The sequence below is a fragment of the Panthera uncia genome, chromosome X (genome assembly GCF_023721935.1).
Source record: "Panthera uncia isolate 11264 chromosome X, Puncia_PCG_1.0, whole genome shotgun sequence".
NCBI classification, from domain to species: domain Eukaryota; kingdom Metazoa; phylum Chordata; class Mammalia; order Carnivora; family Felidae; genus Panthera; species Panthera uncia.
Genome location: NC_064817.1, coordinates 42,935,645 through 42,945,923, shown reverse-complemented (window position 1 = coordinate 42,945,923; position 10,279 = coordinate 42,935,645). Strand labels below are relative to the sequence as shown.

General features: G+C 36.7%; 1 pseudogene; it reads left to right on the top strand.

Moving 5' to 3' along the window:
* Nucleotides 1-395: 395 nt before the first annotated feature.
* LOC125931298 (pleckstrin homology domain-containing family A member 1-like) lies at nucleotides 396-8,041 on the top strand (annotated as a pseudogene).
* The last annotated feature ends 2,238 nt before the right edge of the window (nucleotides 8,042-10,279 follow it).

The window sequence follows — 10,279 nt, the reverse complement described above, 5'->3', positions numbered from 1 at the left end:
ACCTGCTTCAGATTCTGTGTTTCCCTCTCTCTCTGCCCCTTCCCCACTCTCTCTCTCTCAAAAATAAATAAACATTTTTAAAAAATTTTTAAAAAGAAACTAAATTTATTGGGTGCCAGGCACTGTTATAAAGCATCTTAATTAACAAAATGATCTCATTTAACTGTCACAACTACCTAGTACAATGGGCGCTTATCCTTACCCCAGTATTACAGATGAGTAAAATGAGACTCAGGGAGGTTAAATGACTTGTCCAGGTCAATTAACTAAAAGGTAAAACGTGGACTAGAACCTAGGCCTGACATCAATATCCATGATCTTTATGCTGTACTCAAAATTTGCAGAACCACGAGACTTCATGGACTGGGAATGAGGGCTCTAGAATCTCTGTCACCATGTGTGGGCTGAGGCAGCCCAGAAATGCATGTGTAGTGCCAGCAGTTCATGCCTGTGAAAGCGAAGCCACAACTGCATGGGAACTGTGGTGGCTGGAAGCCTGTGGATGGGCGGAGGACTGCAATGCAGTTTGGCATGAAGAGCAGACAGGCAAGGTGTGAGGTGACTGTGGGTCTGCTGAGGAGTCAGCGGGCACTGGGCTCGCTGAGTCAGAAGTGGATTCTGCCCTGTGCCATAGAATCATCATACTTTAATGGTGCAGATGACCGGTGCAAGAGTTGAAAGTGACTTGCACAAGGTCACCCAGTGTAATATTCAGGCTCATGAGTACCTAAGTGAAATGTCAGAATCACATTTGTGATTTTATATGACATTGAGGAAAATGATAACAGTGAAATTTCTTCAAAGGTACTTCATAATGGATACCAGAGAAGAATTTTTTTTTAAGTTTTTACTTAAATTCCAGTTAGTTGGGGCTCCTTAGTGGCGCAGTTGGTTAAGCATACAACTCTTGATCGGCTTAGGTCATGATCTCACGGTTTGTGAGTACCAGCCCTGCATCAGTCTCTGCACTAATGGTGCAGAGCCTGCTTGGAATTCTGTCTCTCTTTCTCCCTGCCCCTCCCCTGCCTGTGCTCTCTAAATAAATAAATAAATAAATAAACATTAAAAATTCCAGTTAGTGTAGAGTGTAATACATTCATGTGTCCAATATAGCGATTGAAAACTTCATCCAGTACCCAGTGTTCATCACAAGTGTACTCCCTAATCCCCATCACCTATTTAACACATACCTCACCCACCTCCCTTCTGGTAACCATAAGTTTGTTCACTATAATTAAGAGTCTATCTCTTGGTTTGCCTCTCTCTGTTTTTTTCCCTTTGCTCATTTTGTTTCTTAAATCCCACATGTGAGTGAAATCATATGGTATTTGTCTTCCTCTAACTTATTTCACTTACCATAGAACATGCAGGGTACATGTATCCCTTTGAATTAGTATTTTTTTATTCTTTGAATAAATACCTACTAGTACAATTGCTGGATATTAGGAAAGTTCTATTTTTAATTTTCTGAGGAATCTCCATACTGTTTTCTACAGTGGGGGCACCAGTTTGCATTCCCACCAACACTGAAAGAGGGTTTCCTTTCTCTACATCATCGCCAACACCTGTAGTTTCTTGTGCTGTTGGTGTTGAGCAAGTCTGACAGGTGTGAGGGGATACCTCATTGTAGTTTTGATTTGTATTTCCCTGATCAGTGATTTTCAGCATCTTTTCGTGTGTCTGTTGGCCATCTATAAGTCTTTGGAAAAATGTCTTTTCATGTATTTTGCCCATTTTTAAATTGTATTATTTGTTTTTTTTTGGGTGTTGAGTTTTATGAGTTCTTTATATATATTAGATACTAGTCCCTTACTGGATATGTCATTTGCAAATATCTTCTGCAATTCTGTAGATTGCCTTTTAGTTTTTTGGTTATTTCCTTTGCTGTGCAGAAGTTTTTATTTTGGTGAAGTCCCAATAGTTTATTTTTGCTTTTGTTTCCCTTGCCTCAGGAGATATATCTAGCAAGAAGTTGCTATGGCTGATGTCAAAGAGGTCATTACCTATGTTCTCTAAAATGTTTATGGCTTCAGGTCTCACATTTAGGTCTTAATATATTTTGAGTTATTTTGGGGTATGGTGTAAGGAAGTGGTCCAGTTTAATTCTTCTGCATGTTGCTGTCCAGTTTTCCCAACACCATTTGTTGACGAGATTGTCCTGTTCCCTTTAGATATTATTTCCTGCTTTGTCAAAGATTAATTGACTGTATAGTCGTGGGTTTATTTCTCGGTTTTCTGTTCTGTTCTATTGAACAATGTATCTGTTTTTGTGCCAGCAGCATAATGTTTGGATCACTACAGCTTTGTAATATAACTTGAAGTCTGGAATTGCGATGGCTCCAGCGTTGCTTTTCTTTTTCAAGGTTGCTTTGGTTATTTGGTGTCTTTAGTGGTTCCACACAAATTTTAGGATCGTTTATTATAGGGATTGCATTCAATGTGTAGATTGCTTTGAATAGTATAGGCATTTTAGCAATATTTATTCTTCCAATCCATAAGCATGGAGTGTGTTTCCATTTCTTTGTGTCCTCTTCAATTTCTTTCATTAGTGTTTTATAGTTTTCAGAATACAGATCTTTCACGTGTTTGGTTAGGTTTATTCCTAGGTGTCTTACGGTTTTTGGTGCAATTGTAAATGGTGTTGATTTTTTAATTTCTCTTTCTCCTGCTTCATTATTTGTGCATAAGAATGCAACAGATTTATGTACATTGACCTTGTGTCCTGTGACTTTACAGAACTCATGTATTAGTTCTAGCAGTTTTTGGGAGGAGTCTTTTGGATTTTTCACATAGAGTATCATATCATCTTTGAAGAGTGAAAGTTTGATTTCCTCTTTGCCAATTTGGATGCCATTTTTTTCTTTGGCTTTGCATGATTGCTCTGGCTAGGACTTCAAGTATAATATTAAATAACAGTGGTGAGAGTGGACATCCTTGTCACGTTCCTGACCATAGAGTAAAATCTCTGTTTTTCCCCATTGAGAATGGTATTAGCTGTGATTCTTTTCATGTATAACTTTTATTATGTTGAGGTATATTCCCTCTAACCATACTTTGTTGAGTGTTTTTAGCATGAATGGATATTGAACTTTGCCAAATGCTTTTTCTGCATCTATTGAAAGGATCATATAGTCCTTATCTTTTCTTTTACTAATGTGGTATATCACATTGATTGATTTGAGAATATTGAACCAGACTTGCAACCCAGGAATAAATCCCACTTGCCTGTGGTGAATGATTCTTTTAACGTGCTGTTGGATTCTGTTATTTATTTATTTACTTATTTATTTACTTACTTATTTATTTAAATTTATATCCAAGTTAGTTAGCATATAGTGCAACGATGATTTCAGGAGTAGATTCCTTAATGTCCCTTACCCGTTTACCCCATCCTCCTCCCACAACCCCTCCAGTAACCCTCTGTTTGTTCTCCATATTTAAGCATCTCTTATGTTTTGTCCCCCTCCCTGTTTTTATTGGGAATGTTTGTACCCTTGTTCATTGGGAATATTGACCTATATTTATGTTTTTTAGTGGAGTCTTTATCTGGTTTTGGTATCAGGGTAATGCTAGCCTCATAGAATGAATGTGGAAGTTTTTCTTCCGTTTCTATTTTTTGGAATAGTTTCAGAAAAATAGGTATTAACTGTTCTTTAAAAGTGTGGTAGAATTCACCTGTGAAGTTATCTGGCCCCAAGCTTTTGTTTGTTGGGAGTTTTCTGATTACTGATTCAATTTCTTTGCTGGTTATCAGTGTGTTCAAGTTTTCTATTTCTTCCCATTTAAGTTTTGGTAGTTTATATGGTTCTATGAATGTATCCATTTCTTCTAGGTTGTCTAATTTGTTGACATATAGTTTTTCATTATATTTTCTTATAAATGTTTATATTTCTGAGGTGTTGGTTGTTATTTCTCCTCTCTCATTTGTCATTTTCTTTATTTGGATCCTTTCTCTTTTCTTTTTGATAAGTCTGGCCAGAGGTTTATCAATGTTATTAAGTTTTTTCGAAGAACCAGGCCCTGGTTTCCTTGATCTGTTTTATTGGTTTTTTTTTGTTTGTTTGTTTTTTGTTTTTTGTTTTTACTTTCTATATCATTTATTTCTGCTCTGATCCTTATTATTTCCTTCCTTCCACTGGCTTTAGGCTTTGTTTGTTGTTCTTTTTCTAGCTTCTTTAGGTGGAAGGTTAGGCTGTTTATTTCAGATTTTACTTACTTCTTTATATAGGCCTGTATTGCTATATACTTCCCTCCTAGGACCACTTTTGCTGTATCCCAAAGGTTTTGGACCACTGTGTTTTCATTTTCATTTGTTTCTATGTATTTTTGATTCCTTCATTGTTTTAGCATGTTGTTTAATCTCCATATATTTGTGATCTTTCCAAAATTTTTCTTGTGGTTGACTTCTAGTTTCATAGTGTTGTCATCAGAAAAGGTGAATGGTGTGGTGTCAATCTTTTTGTATTTGTTGAGACCTGTTTTGTGACCTACTATGTGATCTGTTCTGGATAATGTGCCATGTGAACTTGAAAAGAATGTATATTCTGTTGTTTCAGGATGCAATGTTCTAAATATATCTGTTAAGTCCATCTGGTCCAGTGTGTCATTCAAAGCCATTGTTTCTTTGTTGATGTTGTGTTTAGATGATCTGTCCATTGATGTAAATGGAGTGTTAAAGTCCTCTACTATTATTGCACTATTATCAATTAAATCCTTTATATTTGTTATTAATTGTTTAATATATTTGAGTGCTCTCATGTTGGGTACATAAATATTTATAATTATTATATTTTCTTGTTGGGCTGTCTCCTTTATGATTATAGAGTGCTCTTCTTTGTCTCTTATTACAGCTTTGTTTTAAAGTCTACTTTGTCTGAAAAATGTTTTGCTACTCTGGCTTTCTTTTGACATGCATTTACTTGATAAATGTTTCTTCACCCCCTCATTTTCAATCTGCATGTGTCTTTATGTCTAAAACGAGTCTCTTGTAGGTAGCATATAGATGGGTCTTTTTTTATCCATTCTGACACCCTATGTCTTTTGATTGGAGCATTTAGTTCATTTACATTCAAAGTAATATCGATAGATACGTATTTAGAGCCATTTTATTACTTGTTTTATCATTGTTTATGGAGATTTCCCTGATCCTTTTTTGTCTTTGTCACTTTTGGTATTTCCTTTCTATTCAAAGAGTCCCTTTTAATATTTCTTGCATGGCTGGTTTAGTGGTCATGAACTTAGTTTTTGATTGTCTGGGAAACTCTTTATCTCCCCTTCTATTCTAAATGATAGCCTTGTTGGAAGGAGTATACTTGGCTGTAGATTTTTCCCATTCACCACATTGACTATATCATGTCACTCTCTTCTGGTTTGTCAAATTTCTGTTGAGAAATTTCCAGCTAGACTTATGGGTCTTCCCTTGTAAGTTAAGGACTTCCTTTGTCTTCCTGCTTTTAACGTTTTTTCTTTATCACTATATTTTGCAAATTTAATTACAGTATATGTTAGTTTTGGCCTTCTTTTGCTGATTTTGGTGGGGGTTCTCTGTGCCTCCTGGATCTATATATCTGTGCCCTTCCCCAGATTAGGGAAATTTGCAGCTATTATTTCTTCAAATAAATTTTCTGGCCCCTTTTCTCTTCTTCTTCTGGGACTTCTATAATATGAATATTATTATGTTTGATGGAGTCACTGAATTCCCTAAGTCTAGTCTTGTGGTGCATAATTCTTTCTGTCTTTGTTCTGCTATGTTATTTTCCATTATTTTTTCTTCTGTGTCAATAATTCATTCCTCTGTTTTTTTCCAGCCTGCTGTTCATTGCGTCAGACCTGTTTCCAGTCTCACTTATTGCATTCTTTATGTAATATTGCACTTTATTCTGATTGATTCTTTTTTAACTCTTTTATCTTTGTGGTAAGGGACTCCCTGATGTCTTCCATTTTTCTCTTGAGTGAATATCCTTATGATTTTTGCTTTAAATTCTCCATCAGGCATGTTACTTATATCTGTTTCACTTAGATCTCTGACAATGGACTTATCTTAGTCTTTCATTTGGGATAAATTCCTCCATCTTCACATTTTGTCTAAGTCTCTGTCTTCTTTTCTGTGTTAGAAAAGCCAGTCTTGTCTACAGCTACTGAAAGTAATGGCCTTTGAAGAAGAGGTCATGTAATGCTTAGGGCTTACCACTTCAGGGAATGCCTCTGGTGTATGCTGTGTGCACTCTGCTGTTGTGTTGTGGTTGCTCTGTCCTTCAGACCAATCATCTGCAGAGGCTCTCCTTGTCTGCTGCAGGCAGCATTTGGTCCCTGGCCTGAATGTGGCAAGTTTTAATAGGTGTTCTCTGGTCTGCTTGTGAAAAGAGATTTGGCACCATCTCCACCAGAACTGAAGCCCTGCAGAACTCTGGTTGAGGTATTTGGTGTGGGTAGTGGTTTGTGCTGGTCTTCTGGGGGAGGGACCTGCCATGTTGAGCCTGAGACAAGCATGACTTAAAGGGCAGTCCTACTAGAATGCAGGGTGATGAGGCTTAGTTTAAGCCAGTTAGGCATCGGGTATTGATGCTGTGCTACTTTCCCACAGATGGCTCTCTGTTGATGTTGAGGGACAGGATAGGAAAATGGGTCAGCTAGCTCCTTTTTTCCTGGAGAAGCATTTCCATGAATGCTGCCTCTCAGGGACACTCTATGAGAAGAACAGTCTCCCCACTATGTTTCCCAAGCATTATTCAGATTGCTGTTTCCATGCTGTCTGACCCTGTGTTGTTTGCCTGCCTTCTTTCCAGGAACATCACCATGCCCTCTGGCTTCTATCCTCCCCAAACCTGCTGACCTTTAAGACTCCAGGCTTTATGCCCTGCTGGTTGCAAGAACTCATGAAATTTAGCCCTTCTCATTTTCCAAGCCAATGGCTTTGGGGAAACATTCCTTTTATGTGCTTCCCCATGTGCTCCTCTCTTTCTCTCTTGCCCTTCTCCATAACTTAGTCTTCCTCCTCTCTGCAGCTCCCACAATCCATTTCTCCCCTAAATCAGGTCTCCACACTTCTTACTTTCTTTTATGTGGCCCCTTCTCTTCCTTTATTTGTAGAGTTTTTTAATGTAGGTTTTCTGGTTTATTTCTTGGGTATTTAGTAGGAGAAACTGATAGTTATCTAGTTGTGCTCATGGACAAGGTGACCTCCTACTCCATCACCATCTTCCTCTGTCCAGAGAAGATTGTTTTGTATGGATAATACACACAACCTATATTCTGGATCATCATGCATTGGAACCATTAATATTTTGTACATTTCAAATGTTAGCAATGCAACTAAGCTAAGATCAAAGGCTGAGTTCTGTTTTGTTGTAAATACATGGATGAGGAAATATTTCCTTACAAGCTAACAATCAGCAGGATCTAGTAGAAGGGGTAAATGTGTTAAACTAAGCTATAAAAATTAAATTTCAAAGGCAGTCAGATTCACAGCTTCATTCTGATAACCTAAGTTGCCAGGGTGAATGTGGGAAGAAGTAAGTGTCTTAGAAAACTGATGTTAGTGATGTACCCATCGTTACTCCAACTCAGTAAGAAGTAAGTAAATGTGAAAGTATGACAAATAATTTGAAGTGGTCATGAAGCTTTCTTTGCTTTACTCTGAAACCACCTTCAGATAGTGCAGTTATCAAAGCTGAATATTGTGTTAATCATGGAGTAGTGATGAAACAACTGGAAGAGAATATTTTTTTTCTATTGGATAAAAACACAATAGGCTATTTCAAATCTTGACTGGAGAAGGAAATTTTCCTGACAATACCACTTAAAGAGGATCATGAAGTACAAGAATGTAAGAAAAGCAATGTAATGATAAGGGGCAATTTCTTTGAAATTGTAATATCATCTTGAACTTTCTATGTGCAGGCTAAGAGCCCTGAAGAGATGCATAGTTGTATTAAAAAAAATCTCTGTTGCCACTGTAGCACTGTAAGGACCTTGCCAATCAGCATCTTCTATGCAGAAGACTGGAACACTGTTGAATCCTTGCATACAAGGTTATACATGAAGAACCAGTGAAGGAAGCATGTATGTGGGTTGTCATGCAAATGTGCTTTTTTACTAGAGATCTGGGACTTAGTACTTACAACTGATCATAGAAAGTTGAATTAACCAAACTGCCTTTTAACAGTTATGGTAACTGACTTTGTTAACACTAATGCAAACTATTTCGCTACAGTAATCAGGTTGTATATGTATATTTTTTAAAAATATATAAATTATGAATAAATGCAACTTTCTTAATTGGAAAAATCACATTAGGCTGTTTTCTAAAGATTAATTTACTGAATTAGCCTTAGAGTTTCAACTTCTATGTTTTATGTATTTTCAAATTTTTAATACCATACGACTTGTAATGTACATTTGTTCTAATAGTATGTGCAAACTCATGCATGCATAAGCATTGGATAAACTTTACATTACTATAGTTTGCATGGAAGTTTAGAAATATTTTTAATGTTTTAATTTTAGTTTTGAGAGAGAGAGAGACAGAGACAAAGACAGAGCATGAGCAGGGGAGGGCCAGCGAGAAAGGGAGACACAAAATCCAAAGCAGGCTCCAAGCTCTGAGCTGTCAGCACCAGAGCCCCACACAGGACTTGCTTGAATTCACAAACCATGCGATCATGACTTGAGCCAAAGTCGGACGCTTAACCAGCTGAGCCACCCAGGCGCCCGGTTTGCATGGAGTTTTAAATCTCAGGTGAAATTTAGCCACCTCATAGGAATCTTGTGTTTTGTTAATTTGTACCATTTTGTTTTCAAAGTCACTAGTGTCATAAATAAATACAATACACTAGGAACTGTATGACAGTGCATTTGGAATGGTCATATTTAAGGAAATATTTATATTTGATTTAGTTGGAAGCAAATTAAAATTACTATTTACAACTGATAGTTATTTCACTGAAGTTTTTTTCACCACAGTTTTAATAAATGATTAAATATGTACCCTTTGCTACATTTAAAATCTTAAGTCATGTGAATGTGTGAGATATTCAAAACTAAATAAATATAATTAAAATGAAAGGTGAGAAGACTATGCTATTATTGGTTACAATGAAATTCAGGGAAGAATAACTAAGTTTTTCAGACTGCCAGGCAAAAGAATAGGTGTGAAAAATGTTGAGTTCTGTTGATTAAAGAAATATGACAATGGAATACTACGTGGCAATGAGAAAGAATGAAATATGGCCTTTTGTAGCAACGTGGATGGAACTGGAGAGTGTGATGCTAAGTGAAATAAGTCATACAGAGAAAGACAGATACCATATGTTTTCACTCCTGTGTGGATCCTGAGAAACTTAACAGAAGACCATGGGGGAGCGGAAGGAAAAAAAAAAGGTTAGAGAGGGAGGGAGCCAAAACATAAGAGACTCTTAAAAACTGAGAATAAACTGAGGGTTGATGGGGGGTGGGAGGGAGAGAAGGGTGGGTGAGGGGTATTGAGGAAAGCACCTTTTGGGATGAGCGCTGGGTGTTGTATGGAAACCAATTTGACAGTAAATTTCATATATTAAAAAATAAAAAAATAAAATAAAAAATAAAAAAAAAATAAACAAAACACCTAGTGAATTTAAAAAATAAATAAATAAATAAATATGACATTTGGGGGTGCCTGGGTGGTTCAGCCGGTTAAGTGTCACTTCAGCTCAGGTCATGATCTCATGTTTCATGAGTTTGAGCTCCACATAGGGCTCTGTGTTGACAGCTCAGAGCCTGGAGCTTGCTTTAGATTCTGTGTCTCCCTCTCTCTCTCTCCCCCACTTGCGCTCTGTCTTTCTCTGTTTCTCTCAGAAATAAACAATAAAAAATTAAAAAAGAAATATGGCCTTTATTTTCATTTTCTGCATTTTAATTTTCTTATCTTTTTAAAATATGTTGGATAATTCTTAGTGTTGATTGAGAATATACACTGAAATAAAGGGATAAAATGGGTAGGCCCCTTTTAACACAGCTTAGTTGGAATTGGAATATTGCATTCCAGTTTAGGCTGACTGAATCTTCAGGTGGCAAAGTCGCCAAATTTGGCTTTGTTGACAAGAACTGGTTTCTTCAAGAAAAATCCCAAATACAAAATCTAACAGCACACCTAAAGGAAATAGAAGCAGAACAGCAAAGGCAGCCTAAACCCAGCAGAAGAAGAGAAATAATAAAGATCAGAGCAGAAATAAACAATATAGAATCTAAAAAAACTGTAGAGCAGATCAACGAAACCAAGAGTTGGTTTTTTGAAAAAATAAAC